This window comes from Sciurus vulgaris, assembly GCF_902686455.1.
Source record: "Sciurus vulgaris genome assembly, chromosome: 3".
Lineage (NCBI taxonomy): Eukaryota > Metazoa > Chordata > Mammalia > Rodentia > Sciuridae > Sciurus > Sciurus vulgaris.
Genome location: NC_136463.1, coordinates 19103886 through 19121844, shown reverse-complemented (window position 1 = coordinate 19121844; position 17959 = coordinate 19103886). Strand labels below are relative to the sequence as shown.

Sequence of the window (17959 nt, the reverse complement as noted above, 5' to 3'; positions counted from 1 at the left end):
GGAGCAGGAAGTAAATTGGTACTCTTTTGGAGGAGTTATTTTTAAAGACCCAGCATTTCTATTTTGAGTAATGTATTATAAGACATACATATGTGCAGAATGACATAAGGGTATTCATTGCAGTGAAGCTTTTTGTGGTAAAAGGATCAAAATAGTCTATATTCTATATATAGAAGATTGGTTCAGAAGCCTGGTATGGCCATGCAAAGGGTTATGCAGCTATAAAAATGAATGAGGGTCAGACACAGAGGTGCACGCCTGTAATTCCAGCAGCTCTGGAGGCTGAGGCAGGAGAATTGAAAGTTCAAAACCACCCTCAGCAAAGGTGAGGCACTAAGCAACTCAGTGAGACCCAGTGTCTAAGTAAAATACAAAATAGGGCTGGGGATGTGGCTCAGTGATTGAGTGCCCCTGAGTTCAATCCCCGGTCCAAAAAAAAAAAAAAAGAGCGGGCTGGAGATGTAGCTGGGTAATAGAGGGTGTGCTAAGTGTGTGTGAAGTCCTGAATTCAATCCCCAGCACCACAGAAAAGAACAACAACAACAAAAAACGAGTTACTATAGTCATGTGTAGTGGTGGGCGCCTGTAGTGCCAGCACTCAGGAGGTTGCAGTCAGAGGATCATCACTTGAATCTAGGAGTTCAAGGTCAACCTAGGCAGCGACAGCAACACCTCGTCTCAAAAAGCAAACAGCTTTTCATGTATTGACATGTAAGAAAATTCGAGAAATAGTGTTAGAAAAGTGAAGCTCAGGGGCTGGGGATATAGCTCAGTTGGTAGAGTGCTTGCCTAGCATGCACAAGGCCCTGGGTCCAATCCCCAGCATCACCAAAAGAAAGAAAGAAAGCAGGGGTGGGGGGGGTGGGGGGGTGAAGCGCAAAACAGTGTGTAATGATGCTACCATTTGTGTTTCAAAGAAAGGTGGAAGAGGGAATGCATTTATTTTCTTGCCCTTGCATTTGCATAGAGTATGTGTGAAAAGATACACAAGAGATACAAAGATGTCACTGAAGAGAACTAGTTTTGAGCTATTTGTTACATTTAGTTATATCTTTTTTTTCCCTAGTAAAACCTATTTGAAGGGTTGTGGATGTAGCTCAGTGGGAGAGCGTGTACTTAGCATACACAAGGTCCTGAATTTACTCCGTGGGCCCAAAAACAACAAAACACCTGTTTGAGCTGGACTCAGTGGCACAGGCCTGCAATCCCAGTGATTTGGGAGCCTGAGAAGGAAGACCATAATTTCAAGGCCAGCCTCAGCAATTTAGTGAGACCCTGTCTCAAAAAGTAAAAGGGCTGGGGATGTTGCCCAGTGGTTAAGGACCTTTGGGTTCAATCCACAGTACTAAAATAAAACACCTATTCGAAACCCTCCAATATTCCTAAATTTGCTATTTATCTTCCTCTCAAAAGATTTTAAACATGGTACATATTACTTCATTTGTGTATCCATAAACAATATATCACATTGTCTTAACATTGTACTTTTCATTCAGCATTGTGCTTTCTTAAGATTATTTAAAATAAGCCAGGCACTGTGGCCTATAATCCTCAGCAGCTCAGCTGGGGAGGCTGAGGCAGGAGGATTGAAAGTTCAAAGCTCAACCTCAGCAAGGCTGTAAACAACTCAGTGAGACCCTATCTCTAAATAAAATACAAAGTAGGGCCGGGGTTGTGGCTCAGTGATGGAGTAACCCTGAGTTTAATCCCCAGGAACACCCCACCCTCCCACCAACCCGAAGCAAAGAAAAAAAAAAGGTCGTTTAAAATATTTACCCACATTGATGCATGTAGCTCTAATCAGTCACTTAAACCACTATATTCTGTTGCTTGAATATAACCTAGTTTATCCATTCTTTCGATAAACATTTAGGTTATTCCCAGCTTTCCAAACAGTGCTTAAATTCACATTCTTATATATGTCTCCTTGCCCATCTGTGGAGAGTTTCTTAGACAAATGAGCATCAAGCCTATTTTTGCCATATACTCTCTCCAGTAAAAATATTTTCTGCATATGCCCCTAATATATGAATATGTAGTTACCTAGGAATTATTTATATGAGCTGCTCTACCAAATTAATATGTTCATCATAAAATACACACACACACACAAAAAAAAGAACTCCAAGAGTGACTCACTGGGCATGATGGTACATGCCTGTTATCCAGCTACTTGACAGGGGTTGAGGCAAGAGGATCGAAAGACTGAGACCAGCTTGGGCAATTTTGAGAGACCCTATCTCAACTTTTTATAAACTTTTAAAATGGGAGTTAGTCAGGCATGGCAGCGCACACCTGTAATCCCAGCAGTTTAGGAGGCTGAGGCAGGAGGATCACAAGTTCAAAGCCAGCCTCAGCAACTTAGCGAGGCCCTAAGCATTTTAGTGAGACCCTGTCTCAAAATAAAAAATAAAAAGGTAAGGGGATGTGACTCAGTTGTTAAGTGCTTCTGGGTTCAATTCCTGGTAACAAAAATACAATTAATTAATTAAAAATGGGGTTGAATGGGCAACTGATGATGTGGCTTAGTGGTAGACCTCTTACCTAATGTGAAGAAAGTCCTGGGTTTAATCCCTAGCACCACAAAAAAAAAAAAAAAAAAAAAGTAAGTAAGTAAATAATATGTTACAAAAATTTATTTATTTATTTACAGGTCAAAAAAACAAAAAAATCCTTAGTAAAAAATATGTGGGATTGCGGCGCGCGACCGGCTGCTGGAGGCGCGGCGGGGGCGGCGGGCGTCCTCGGCTTGGCCCGGCTCCGCCCGGCTCCCGCCCGGGCGCGCGCGCAGCCCCCTCCGCGGCCCTTGCCGCCGCCCCACGCAGCCCGAGGGCCGCGCGGCCGCCGAGAGACCCCGGACGCCGTAGACCGCGCAGGAGGAGGCGGCGGGAGCGCGAGCTGCGGCCCGCGGCGGCGCGGCAGGATTCACAGATGGATTCAGTGGAAAAGACAACAAATAGAAACGAACAAAAATCAAGTAGAAAGTTTCTAAAAAGCCTAATCCGGAAACAACCTCAGGAGCTGCTCCTGGTCATCGGGACTGGTGTCAGCGCAGCGGTGGCCTCAGGGATCCCTGCCCTCTGTTTGTGGAGGAGCTGCATTGAGGCGTCATCGAGGCTGCAGAGCAGCTGGAGGTGTTGCACCCGGGAGACGTTGCCGAGTTCCGGAGGAAAGTGACGAAGGACCGGGATCTGCTGGTTGTGGCCCATGATCTGATCCGAAAGATGTCACCTCGCACAGGTGACACCAAGCCCAACTTCTTCCAGGACTGCCTGATGGAGGTTTTTGATAGCCTGGAACACCATATCCAGAACCCAGTGGTGCTACAGTCCATTCTCAGCCTGATGGATAGGGGCACTATGGTGTTGACCACTAACTATGACAACTTGCTGGAGATCTTTGGGCAGCAACAGAGCAAGCCCATGGAGTCCCTGGACTTGAAGGACAAGACGAAGGTACTTCAGTGGGCGAGAGGCCACATCAAGTATGGAGTTCTTCATATTCATGGCTTATACACAGACCCCTGCGGGATGGTGTTGGATCCATCAGGATATAAAGATGTCACTCAAGACCCAGAAGTGATGGAAGTTCTACAGAACCTGTACCGCACCAAGTCCTTTCTGTTCGTGGGCTGTGGGGAGACCCTGCGTGATCAGATATTCCAAGCTCTCTTCCTTTACTCGGTGCCGAATAAGGTGGACTTGGAGCACTATATGATGGTGCTCAAGGAGAATGAAGACCATTTCTTTAAGCATCAGGCAGATATGCTTCTACATGGAATTAAAGTGGTATCCTACGGGGACCGTTTTGACCATTTCCCAGGATACGTGCAAGACCTTGCCACTCAGATCTGCAGACAGCGAAGTCCAGATGCAGAGCGAGTGGTCAGCACCACATTACTGGGTAATGCATGTCAGGACTGTGCGAAGAGGAAATTGGAAGAGAATGGAATCGAAGGCTCAAAAAGAATCAGACAGTCAGATACCGATGATGCTGGAGGATCTTGAAATCTGTAAACCAGTTAAGATCTACAACTTGAAAGCCAGCCTTCTGTAACCACAGTGCCATGCCCAAGTGATGAGGAACGTACAGAGGATTCCACATGGATCTCCCTCCTCAAGTCACATGCCCAAGAGCCACATGGCTGGGTGACAGCTCCACTGGATGTGCTCAGCTGCTTGGGAGTGACATGGACACACTTCAGGTATACTTCGTAAGGACTGATGGACAGCTACCTCAGGGACCAAATCAGTGGGAGGGATGTCCCTGGTATTCCCAATTCCTATTTGACATGCTCTCTTGTGTCAAGGTGACATTTTTCCAGTACAGGGGGAGAGTGAAGATTGTTCAAGCAACAGTAGTTGCCAAAGAGAAAATAAGAGCTTGACCCTTAGTTTTATTATTTTATGTGGAACATCTTTACTGTAGAAAACATTTTAAAGACATATTTGTTATGTTGTTAAATAGTAGATGATGAGTTGACACTCGAGGCACTGGACCCACTAGTGAAGATGGCGTTTTTAAATACGACCTGATCAGTCAGGCTTCTTTGGAATTGCATCATCTTGGTAACTTCTCTTCCAAAGAGATGGCAGGCCTAACTCTTGCTAGGAAGTGTGAAGTCTGAAGAGCCAGAGGGTCTTTTCCAAAGCGGTGGTCAGTGCCGTGGGAGTCGTCCACTGTGTTTGATAGTTGAGAAAGTACAAGCGGGGCAGGAGACGGGGTCTGCACTTGTAGATGGTCAGTTCCGAGCTTTCAGGTCTTAATTCTCTGGTGTCAGGGCCAACCTTTCTGTTGTCTCCTACAACTACCTTCCCACAGTTCACGGTAAGGGACGTGCAGCCAGGGGGGCCAAACCTTGTGAAAAGGCCCTGCACTTAACGCTTCCAGGGCACAGCCATGGCAACAGCAGTGGGCCCTGGGAGCACTCAGGGCACTGGGGGCACAGGCTTGTGGGGTGCAGTGAAGGCTTAAAACCAAGGCTTCTGTTTGAGAACGAGCCCTGCTGGGTTTTAGCTCAGGCTGCCCATCTTTGATGTGACATTTCTTGCCACGCCCGGTGATACTCCCATTGATACAGGGAAACTGAAGCACAAGCAATGTCAGGTTGGGATGTACAGGGACTGGGAGAAGCCAGAGACCTGCTGGAGACTTTCCCCCTTCTGAAGCACGGACAACAAACCTGTGTCACTCTGCTCACAAATAAAATTTAACATCAAAAAAAAAAAAAAAAGTGGTGGTCACCCAGATGGCACTAAAAGTGAAGAAGGAAGTTCCTGCCCTGCCCCAAGCCAAAGCAAAGGTGGTGAAGGTCAAGAATCATTGCTGAAAGGCATCCCTAGCTACAAAAAGATCTGTGCATCATCCACAACCCAGCAGCATAAGACATTGCTGCACCTACAGAGATAGCTCTGTTCTCAGAAGAGCACCCACAGGAGAAACAAGTTTGGCCAGCATACCATCATCAAGTTCCCCCTGACCACTGAGTTGTCCACAAAGATAGATGACAACTGCTGGAACAGAAAGTATACCAGTAATCCCAGTTACCGGGGAGGCTGAGGCAGGAGGATTGCAAATTCAAGGCCAGCCTCAGTAATTTAGCAAGACCCTGTCCTAAAAAATAGAAAGGTCTGGGGAGGTAGCTCAGTGGTAAAGCACCCCTGGGTTCAAGCCCCAATATCACACACAAAAAAGGAAAAAGAAAGAGAAGATGACATCAACATACTTGTGTTCATTGTGGATGTCAGGGTCAACAAGCACCAGATCAAACAGGCTGAGAAGAAGCTTTGTGACATCGAAGTGGCCAAGGTCAACACCCTGATCAAACTGATGGAGAGAGAAAGGCATGCTCAACTGTCTTCTGATTATGATGCATTGAATGTTGCCAACAAAATTGAGATCATTTAAACAGCCCAGCTGGCCAATTCTAAATATACTTTTTTTTTTTTTTTTTTTTTTTTTTTGCGGTACTGGGGATCAAACCCAGGGCTTTGTGCTTGCAAGGCAAGCACTCTACCGACTGAGCTATCTCCCCAGCCCTAAATATACATTTTTTAACCGTTAAAAAAAAAAAAAAGATGTGGTTAAAGATGCTTCATTACTTCCTTCCTGTTTATTTATATTTTTAATTTTGGTGAAAGTAAGAATTACCATTGCTAACCATTTTTGCGCAGTTCAGTAGTGTTAAATATTAATTATTTCTTAAAATTTTGGTTTAATACTTCGTATAACATTCATTCAGTCCTTGGTTTCAAGTTGTATTTACTTCGGTCATTGGGTTTCATGAGTCAGTGGATGAAGATGTGAATAGCACTGGATGATAGACACACATGGGTTTAGTATAAATATTTGTTGTTCTCCATTTTTAAAATCTACATCATTGCACTTAATAATATTAGATAGTCATTTTTCAGTCCTATCTAGGCTTTTATTGAAATTGGGGGAATATGTGTCTTCCCTGATGTTTCTCAATTGTTGCTGCAAACTTATCAGTACGTATTGCATTTTATTTATCTTTTTTTTTTTTTTTTTCAGTACTGGGGATTGAACCTAGGGACACTTTACCAGAGCTACAGTCCTGGTTTTCATTTTTGATTTTGAGTAGGCTGTCACTAAGTTTCTGAGGGTCTTGATAAGTTACCAGGGCTGCCCTTGAATTTACAATCCTCCTGCTCCAGCCTCCCAAATCACTGGGAATATAGATATGCATGACTGGCGAATTTTATGTATTTTTCCACATTTTTTGTTGGTGCATTATAGTTGTACATATTGATGGGGTTCGTCATTACATAATTATTCATGCACACACTATGACAATACAATTTGGCAACATTGCTCACTCCCCAGCACTTCCCCCGTCCCTCCTGCCTCCACCCCGGGTCCCTTTGCTGTACTGATCTCCCTGTGATTTTGAGGAGATCCACCTCCACCTCTGTTTTCCTTTCTCCTCTGGCTTCCACATATGAGACAAAACAATGGAACCTTGACCTTCTGAGTTTGACTTATTTCACTTAACATGATGGTTTCTAGTTCCATCCATTTTCCTACAAACGCCACAATTTCATTCTCTATGGCTGAATATAACTCCATTGTGTATATATACCACATTTTCTTTATCCAGTCATTGCATTTTATATTTTTGACAGAAACCCACTGAGATACTTGTTCGCAATATTTTTAAATGGATTAGAAAATTCTATTTTCTTAGATTTTAAAATGTGCAGATAAGGAAATTTTTAAAGTATTTTAGTTTTAGATGGACACAGTATCTTTATGTGTTCATTTGTTGTCGCTATGTGGTGCTGAGGATCAAACCCAGTGCCTCATGTGTGAGGGGCAAGTGCTCTACCATGGAGCCACAACCCCAACCCAGAGACATTTTTTTTTTTTTCCTTTTGAGGTGCTGGGGATTGAACCCAGGGCCTCGTGCTTGCAAGGCAAGCACTCTACCAACTGAGCTATATCCCCAGCCTGAGATTTGTTTTTAAAGATGGAACACCTATACATTAGAAACAAAGTCACTTAAGTATCAAAATATTCAAAATATTTCCAGATATCTGTCTTCAAAATGGGCTGTTTGCTGGGTGCAGTGGTGCACACTTGCAATCCCAGTTATTCAGGAGGCTGAGGCAGGAGAATTGCAAGTCTGAGGCCAGCCTGGGCAACTTAGCAGGACCCTTTCTCAAAATAAAAACAAAGAGGTCTGGGGATGTAGCTCAGTGGTAGAGCACCCCTGGGTTCCATCCCCAGTACCACACAGGCATACAAAGCTCTTGGTGGCAACAGCTTCTCTTAAAAAGTGATGATTTTTCTCATACTCTGACTAGCTAACTCCTCTACACTGAACAGATTTTCCCTGAACCAAAGGGTTTGTGCCTGGAGTGTTCACTTGTATGTGATTCATTAGGATTTTTAGATATTGTAATCTGTTGCTTCTTAAACCCCTTGTCCACTTTGGGAGAATAGGAAAATTGAATCCAAAGAGCATAATGTGTAAATCCATTTACCTATACATAATGTAAACTCCGTAGAACCCTGAAAAACAAACATACCATAAGACACTGAACAAAACAACCACAATAGCAGGGCATGGTGGTACATGCTTATAATCCCAGCAGCTTGAGAGGCTGAGGCAGGAGGATCACAAATTCCAGGCCAGCCTCAACAATTTAGCAAGATCCTAAGCAACTTGGCAAGACCCTGTCTCAAAATAAAAAATAGAAGGGGCTGAGGATGTGACTCAGTGGTTAAGTGTCCCTGGGTTCCATCTCTGATACCAAAAAAAAAAAAAAAAAAAAAAAGCACAGTCCCTCCAGATAGGAAACTCCCTTATTCCTTACCCAGACACCTCATCTGCCCTGTATAACTCAGGATGTGTGTGACTTAGAGGCCCAGAGAGGGCACCAATGTCAATCTGTTTACCAAATATTAGTAAAATTTACTTATCTATTTCTCTCTCTGTCTCTCTCTTTTGTTTTTTTGTTTTTTTCTTTTTCTTTTTTGGTACTGGGGAGTGAATCCAGGGGCACTTAACTACTGAGCCACATCCCCAGCCCCTCCCAAACCCTTTTATTTTTTATTTTGAGAGACAGGGGTCTCACAAAATTGCTTAGGGCCTTGATAAATTGCTAAAGCTGGCTTTGAATTTGCACTCCTGCCTCACCCAACCCGCCCTCCACACTCCCTCCAGCCACTGGGATTACAGGCAGGCACCACCCTGCCTGGCTTGTACAACTTTTTAGAGATTGTAAAATCATTTCTTGTTCTGTGATATGAACTGAAATATAATGTCCTGTGGAATTTTTGTTTGTTTGGTTTTTTTTTGGCAGTTTTAGGAATTTATCCAGGGCTAGTTCTGTGTGTGTATTTTTTAATCTAAGTCCTTTCCCCTAAGAAATTGAGAAAAATGGGGAGAAAAAAATTTGGATTATCATACCAGGTGTGGTGGTCTATACACACCTATAATTCAGCTGCTTAGGAGGCTGAGGTAGAAGGATCCAAGATTGAAGCTAGTCTGGGCAATTTAGTGAGATCCTGTCTCAAAATAAAAATCAAAGGGCTGGGGATTTAGCTCAGTGGTAAAGCACCCGTAGGTTAAATCCCCACTACCAAAAAATAAATAATTTAAAAAGTTCCACTACCAAATTAAAAAGGGCAAAGGACATAGCTCAGTATTAGAGTGCCCCTGTGTTCAATTACCAGTACCACAAGCAAACAAAGCAACTGACTTATCTCAATATTTTATCTTTTATCAAGTAAAAAACATTATTTTTGGTCACTGACTATGTACTAAACACATATTTACTCTTAAAATCTCACTGCCTGGTAGATAATATTATCCTCATTTTACAAATGAAAACCTGAAATCAGATTCATTCACCCATCAAAAATTCACGAAGTACCTACTATCTTCCAAGTAGGATTTTTACTTTGGGGATATAGCAGTGACTAAAACAGACTCGATCCTTCTTATGGGCTTACATTCTAGGGAATGGAGAAACAGTTAAGTCAGTAAAACAAGATCCTTCCTGATAATGGTAAAAACTAAAGAGAAAACAAAGGAAGGTAGTGTGCCTGGCATGGAATGTGTGCGCTAGTATTAGATTAGATGGTCTGGGAAGTCCTATCTGAAAGGGTGAGATTTGGGCTAGGGATATAGCTCAGTTGGTTGAGTGCTTGCCGCACAAGGCCCTGGGTTCAATTCCCAGCACCTCAAGAGTGAGATTTGATCCCTGAAAGAAGATCTGGAAAATGAAATCATTAAAGCAAATGCCCTAAGGAGAGTGAGCTTGACTTGTCAAGACAGAAAAAGAGAGGTATGCGGAGGAAGCCATTGGGAGTTTTTGAAAAGGAGGGTGATTTGATTTATATCAGAACATGCTAGATTAGTCAATCTTAAAGAATTTTTGTTTGGGGGAGGGTCCTTTTACATGTTAATTAATTGAGGATTCCAAGCAACTTTTTTATGTTTATTTTTCTATTGCTCTAAACAAACCACTCCCAAAGTTTAGTGATTATGTTAGTCAGCTTTCTATCACCATAATAAATACCTGAGATAGTTTGTAAAAAGAAAACGTGTATTTTGATTCACAGTTTTGGAAGTTTTAGTTCATAATAATTCACCCAAATGCTTTTAGGCCTGTGGTGAGCTGGGTTGTGGCAGGAATGGAGGGGTCTCTGAGCTACTGGCCAGGGAGTGAAGGAGCAATGAAGAGACTGGGGTTCCATAATCCACTTCAGGGCATGCCCTCAGATACCTGAAGACTCCCACTAAGCCCCACCTCTTAAAGGTATCACCACCTCCCAACAGTTCCAAACTGGGAACGCAGCCTCTAACACCTGGCCCTTTGGAGGGGCATCCAAGATCCAAACTATAGCAGTGAGTTAAAATAGGACTCATCATTTCTTTTCTCTGGGTTTCTGTGGGTCTAGGATTTGGAAGCAGTTTGGCTGGCTTAGGTTCTTTCCTGAAGTTGCAGTCAGCTGAAGGCTACACCAGGACTGAAGGATCTGGTTGCAAGATGACTCAATCAGGAGTGGCAAATTGGTGCTTCCTGGCTGTCAGCAGGAAACCTCGGTTCCTCTCCACGTTAGCCTCACCACAAGCATGCTTGAGTCCTCGTGTCATGACTGCTGACTTCTCCAGGAGCAGGATCCAAGAAACAGCAATACCAGATGTCAAAATGTCTTTTATGACCTAGCCTCATAAGTCACACATTGTCATTCCCTCCATATTTTATTGTTTACATGGCTCTCTTTAACGTGGATGTTAGCCTGCCCGTGCCTATAATTCCAGTGACTTGAGAGGCTGAGGCAGGAGGATTGAAAGTCCAGCCTTAGCAACTCAGTGAAATCCTGTATCAAAATTTTAAAAAGATCTGGGGATGTAGCTCAGAGGTAAAGTGCCCCTGGGTTCACTCTGTGGTAACAAAAGAAAAAAGATCTGGGAAACTTAAAAATCACCATCATGAATGGAAATTGTCTAGATATTAACCAAGATATAAAAACCCAAGTAAGCATGTGTGAGGCTCTGGGTTTGATACTCAGCACCACATATAAATAAATAAAAGACCCATTGACAACTAGAAAAAAATATTTTAAAAAAGGAAAGTATAGTTGGAGGATTCACATTATTTAATTTTGAGATTCTCCATACAGCTTTGATAAACAAGGAGGCATTGTGCTATTTGTGTAAGGAAAGACATGACAATATATGTACAAACCTTCCAAAGACTGAAGGTTAGAGAAGAGGATTGATCTCAGAGGGGAGGGGCACATGGAAAATTTTGGGGAGTATTTTTATTGTGGAGGTAGACACAAACTGCACATTTTTGTGAAAATCAGTTGCACTTTAAAAGGTAACTTATTGTAAATTAAATGTAAATTATACCTTAATAAACCTGACTTTAAAAAAGGAAAAAAAAAAAAAAAAAAACCCAAGTAAATGTAAATGGGCTGGGGTTGTGGCTCAGTAGTAGAGCACTTACCTAGCATGCACCAGGCACTGGGTTCAATCCCCAGCACCACATTAAAAAAAAAAAAAAAACTGATTTTGTAGACAGATTGATTCAAACAGCAGGATGTATATTTGGAGATGTGGACCAGGCGATGCCCTTAGTCAAACAGCTTGCCTAAGAACAGGCAAATAGATGGTGTAAAGAGGCAATAGGACCTTGGAAAAGCAAAGACCTTGGAGCCTACTTAAAGGCCTGTAGGGATATTAATGAGACTTTTATTCAAGGTCAGGTGATGGCTGCAGTGTTTGCACAGGGTCTTAGAGGTAATACCAGTTCCCGCCCAGGCCAACAGTGTTATCAATGTAAACAATTTGGACACATGAAAAAGGACTGCCCCCAAGGTTCTGTGCCAAAACTATGTCCCCGATGTAAAAAGGGGAAACACTGGGCAAGTGACTGTAAATCAACTAGAGACAAAGATGGTAACCCTTTACCTCCAAAAAATGGGAATCAGGGCCCCCAGCCTCGGGGCCCACAAATATACGGGGCTATCCAGTCTGTGCCTCGGACCCATTACCCCTTGACTCCCCAATTAGACAAACAAGAGGAAGTGCAGGATTGGACCTCTGTGCATCTGCCAGAGCAGTATTAACTCCAGAGATGGGAGTACAGCCAATACCTACTTTAGCTGTCAGCCCATTACCTAAAGGAACAGTGGGACTAGTTCTGGGTAAGAGTTCTTCTGCTTTAAAAGGATTAAATATAAATATTGTCCCTGGAGTTATAGACCCTGATTTTACAGGAGAAATAAAAATCCTTGCTTCTTCACCAAGAGGTGTAGCAATAATCGCTCAGGGTGATCGCATAGCATAATTGTTGGTCTTTCCCAGTTGCTATGATCAATATCCATTAAAAAATATTATTAGGGGAAATAAAGGGTTAGGTTCTACTGGCCAAAATATGGTCATGTTAACATGGGATTTAAAAGATAGGCCTATGACAAAGTTAGAGATAGAAGGCAAAAGTTTTGAGGGCTTATTAGATACTGGGGCTGATAAAAGTATTATCAAAATTACAGAATGGCCAAAAGCCTGGCCACTTCAACAGGCAGATCAGATTGGGTATAGCTTCCAATCCTAACAAGAGTGCAACCATATTATAATGGAAGGATAAAGAAGGTCATAGTGGTGTCGTCCAACCTTATGTCCTTGAACATCTCCCGGTAAATTTATGGGGGAGAGATATCATGGAACAGATGGATTTACATCTCACATTCGAGATCCCATATGGTAATCCAAAACCTAATCAAATGATGTTAGCCCAAGGACACATATGGGGAAAAGGTCTTGGAAAAAATAGTCAAGGACCTACTTCACCCATTTTAGTTACTCCAAAACAAGATAGAAAGGGATTGGATTTTCATTAGGGGCCACTGAAGCAATTAAAATAACATGGAAATCTGATAAACCTGTCTGGGTCCCTCAGTGGCCCCTATCAAAAGACAAATTAGAAGTGGCCCAGCAATTGGTTAACAAACAACTAGAGGCCGGACACGTGAAACCATCCACCTCTCCTTTCAACACACCAATATTTATAATAAAATATATTTATAATAAAATATATTTATATAATAAAATATATTTATAATAAAAAAGAAATCAGGAAAATGGAGGCTCTTACATGACCTAAGAGCAGTAAATTCTATAATGGAGCCCATGGGACCTATTCAATTAGGATTACCTACTTTATCAACTATCCCAGTTAATTGGCCCTCCATTGTAATTGACATAAAAGATTATTTCTTTTCCATTCTGTTACATCCTTCAGACACCAAAAAGTTCACATTTACTGTGCCCTCACTTAATAATAGCTCTCCTAATAAAAGATATGAATGGATAGTCCTCCCGCAAGGCATGGCCAATAGCCCTACCATGTGTCAAATATATGTAGGCAAGGCCATGGAACCTATACGCCTAGCAAACCCTCAACTTTTAATCTATCATTATATGGATGATATTTTGCTAGCTCAGAAGGAAAAACCTGTCTTAGAGCAATGTTATAATTCCTTATTAAAGTCACTTGAAAGATGGGGCTTACATATTGCCATTAATAAAGTACAATTCACAGACACCAAAAACTTCCTGGGATCTATCATAAATCAAACTATGGTTAAACCTGCAAAAATTACCGTTCAGGTGGACGAGCTTAGAACTTTAAATGATTTTCAAAAACTTTGGGGTGATATTAATTGGATTAGACCTTACCTTCATTTACCCACCTCAAGTTTGGGCCCCCTGTTTGATATTCTTAAAGGTGATTCTGACCCTCTTTCTAAGTGAGTGCTTACCCCTAAGGCTCAAACAGCTCTGAAGCTTGTTGAAACAGCTATGGAAAAGGCTCATCTTGATTGTATTGACCTAACTAAGCCTTTATCATTCATTGTCTTGGCCACAAATAAGTTATCCACAGGAGTGTTTTGGCAAAAGGGTCCTATTCTATGGGTTCACATGAATTATGCCCCTAACAAGGTCTTAGCCTTGTTTACTGAATCTGTGGCAGAATTAATCCTTAAGGCGTTAAAAGTATCCCTTTCCACCTTTGGATCACATCCCTCAACTATCACTACTCCATATACTACTGATCAGATACAATATCTTATTAATAATTCAAATTCATGGGCTGTAGTCTTTACTAGTACTTCTGCTGTGTTTGACAATCATTTGCCATCTGATCCTCTTCTCCAATTTTGGAGTCAACATCCTATAATTTTTCCTAAAGTCACCCGAAAAGAACCTATTACAGGAGCCACCCTTATATTTACTGATGGATCAAAAAATGGTATGGGTGCTATTACTATAGATAATGTTACAGAAACATTGTTGTTTAATACTCTATCTGCACAACAAACGGAATTATTAGTAGCTATAGAAGTATTCAAAACCCACCATGAGCCTTTTAACCTATTCTCTGATAGCAAATACGTTGTTAATGCTGTTCAAAATTTAGAATTAACTGGTCTGCTTTCCCTCACCTCCACTATTACTAAATATTTGCAAAGTTTACAAAAACTTATTTGGGACAGAAAAAATCCTTTTTTTATTGGGCATGTTCGGGCTTATACTGGCCTTCCAGGTCCTTTAAGTTTACACAATGATTTAACAGACATGGCCACCAGAGACCCACACATCTTTAATACGCTTGAAAATGCAAAAACTTTTCATTCCAAATTTCAGGTAGTGCTTCCACTCTACACACACGCTATAAAATTACTAAGGCAACAGCTCGGGACATAGTCAAGTCTTGTGCTAAATGTGTTACACTTATTCCTAACCCCTCTTTAGGAGTAAATCCAAAAGGGCTTCAGCCCAATCATATTTGGCAAATGGATGTAACTCATTATTCAGAATTTGGAAAACTACAATTTATTCATGTGTCTATTGATACTTTTTCAGGATTTATTATGGCCTCTGCTCTTACTGGAGAAAAATCCAAAGATGTAATAACACACTGTTTTCACTCTTTCTCCATCCTAGGAGTTCCCAAACAAATTAAAACAGATAATGGTCCTGGATATACGTCCCAGGCCTTTAAACAATTTTGTTCCACCTTTGGTATTCAACATGTCACAGGAATTCCCTATAATCCTCCTGGACAAAGCATTGTTGAGCATGCCCATTTAACGCTTAAAAACATGCTTTATAAACAAAAAGGGGAAATAGGGGCATCATACAGATCCCCAAAAGACAAATTGTCTGTTGTCTTGTTCATTTTAAATTTTTTAAATCTTGATTCTGAGGGCCGATCGGCTGCTGACCATCATTCAGAGCCTAATAAAAAGCATCTACCTCAAGTGCTCTGGAAGGACATTTTATCAGGACAATGGAAAGGCCCAGATCCGGTATTAGTCTGGACCCGAGGGTCTGTTTGTGTTTTCCCACAGGACACACAATCGCCAATTTGGGTGCCGGAGAGATTGGTCAAGGCCTCAACAGAGACCCCAAAACAGGAAGAAGATGAGGAGGCTTCTCCCGCTGATGGTGCTGGCGAATTCTTGCCAAATTAATGGAGGAGACTCACGTGAACTATGGGAGATAGTGAAGATGTGGCCCTATCCTGTACCCCTTACCAACTCCTCTATTCTATATCCTCCTATTTTTACAACATTTAGCCACATTTCTGCAGTCCGCTGTTCAATGGGGAAAAGAATGGTTTGGGTTTTTGTCCAGGGAGGTCTCTTGTGTGTTGTATCTGTCCTGTGCATATACAAAATGCATATACATCCGCGCAGAGAAACAGCCATTATTCGCCAAGCTCTCGTTGCAATTGATGCTGGCCCATCCCCCAAGTCTGGTTAAATATGCTGGACTGGTAGCCAATGACGGGTAAGATTCATGGGGAGCTCATACCAACCTAAGACAGGAAATGAGGGCTAGAGCCTCATTGTCCAATGATGGGTAAGGATGTTGCTCTGCCGTGGACAACCTAAGACAGGCACGGTCCCTTTTATAAACAGAAAGGGGGAGTTGCGGCGGGCGAGACCCGGGGCCCAGGGTTACGCCACGTGCATCTAAAGATGGCTACTGGCAGAGAGCAAACAGCGTCCTGATTATGCCTGGAGAGAGGCAGGAAGCATTTACAATTGGCTGTATGATAATCAGTTCTGCGCGTGGACAGATATACTTTACATGTATGCTTGAGCGAGTGATCGCTTGACCTTTAACAGGATGGGATGGACATATCTGGTCACAATTGCTTATGCATGAGACTGCTTATATATTGAGGGTGTTATTTGAATAAAGGGGAAGCTGCTTCATGAACCTCTGAAGTGTACGTGTCTTTTGTCCCGCTGGTTGGGCTGTAAGAGAAGCGGCTGCGGAGCCGCTTGGAGCAGCCAGGCAAAGAAGTGGCGGTTTTCCGTATTCCCCCACAGCAAATTAGTCTTACCCTATAAAACCAAAATCCCCTCTGTAACTGTTGGCCATTTTCACATCTGGAAAGTGAGCCCTGACAGTGCCCAAGTCCACAAATGAATAAAGGCTCCTCTGAATCCATTGAGGTCTGCTTCTCATCCTTTCGCACTTACAGATATAAGCACTATGATTTGTTAAAATAAGGAAACTAATAGTTTGTCTGAAGATGTCAACTCTGTCAATGTGCTGGATATTTGTATGATGTAAAAAAAAATCATAATCTGTAACACTGAGAATGAAGTCCATCTTAATCCCAGCAAGCAAAACAGTGCCCCAAGACACATGAAGAACCTCAGTTATTCAGAGTCAGGATTTGTCATCAGCTACGTTTGAGTGCCAAACCTGGAGAGGGTCTCCTGTAGCTCCTCCATATCCCACTTCTTACAGGCTGATAGGATGGGCCTGCATTCCAAAATAAAAATAATAAGAAGAATGGCATTGCTTAACTTTTGCAAATATCTATCTTTTATTAAAATTTTTATATACATATATTTTAATTGTAGGTGGACACAATACCTTTATTTCATTTTTTTGTGGTGCTGAGGATCAAACCCAGGGCCTCATGCGTACTAGGTGAGTGCTCCAACACTGATCCACAACCTCAGACCCCTGCAAATCTCTTTAATACCTGGTTTAACAGAATACAGTTGGATTCCCATTTCTGCTTCTGCACATTCTACCAAACATTCATCAGGAAATGAGGGTGAATATGGAAAATAATTTCTCAGTATTACTCTAAAAATTAGTTTTGACCTTTGCCCGGCAAGGTATACATGACTAATCTCAGTGACTTGGAAGGCTAAGGCAGGAGGATCACAAGTTCAAAGCCAACCTGGGTAACATTGTGAAATGTTGCCTCCAAATAAAATATAAAATAGACTGGAGGTGTAACTTCGTGGTCAATTGCTTCTGGGTTCAATCCCCAGTACAGAGAAGAAAAGTTTTGACCTGATGGAATCCTCTTGGGGGAGAGGGACCCTGAACTACACTTTGAGAAACTTGAATTAGATTATGATATAGTAACAAATGGTCCCGAAATCTCAATAGTTGACAACAAAGGTTTATTTTTGCTCAGGGTTCTGTTCCATGTCTTCACTAAGGAACCCAAGTTTTGACATTGACAGCCTCTAGCTGGGACATTTCTAGTTATGTTGATTGGGGAAAAAGGAATATGGCCAACCCTCCTGACTTTTTTTTTTTTTTTTTCCCCCTTTTGGTGGTGCTGGGGATTGAACCCAGGGCCTTGTGCTTGCAAGGCCAGCACTCTACCAACTGAGCTATCTCCCCAGCCCCCTCCTGACTTTTAAAACTTAAAATCTCTACTTGGAAATAATGTGGGGTTTTTTTGTTATTGTTGTTGTTGATTGTTTTTTGTTTTGTTTTGTTTTGTTTTGTTTTTTCAAGAACCAAAGCAATTCACTTGGCCACACTATTATTTGTCAGGGCTGGAATGTGCACTCTTCCTCAAGGGAGGGCCCCACTGGAAGGGATACTATGTGTATGTACTATAAACACATCTATAGGGGGTTTGAA

General features: G+C 42.1%; 1 pseudogene across 1 annotated transcript; it reads left to right on the top strand.

Annotated features, from left to right (window-relative positions):
• Positions 1-2841: 2841 nt before the first annotated feature.
• On the top strand, positions 2842-5217 carry LOC306657242 (protein FAM118A-like; annotated as a pseudogene). The gene has a single exon. The product of its transcript is annotated as a protein FAM118A-like (transcript).
• The last annotated feature ends 12742 nt before the right edge of the window (positions 5218-17959 follow it).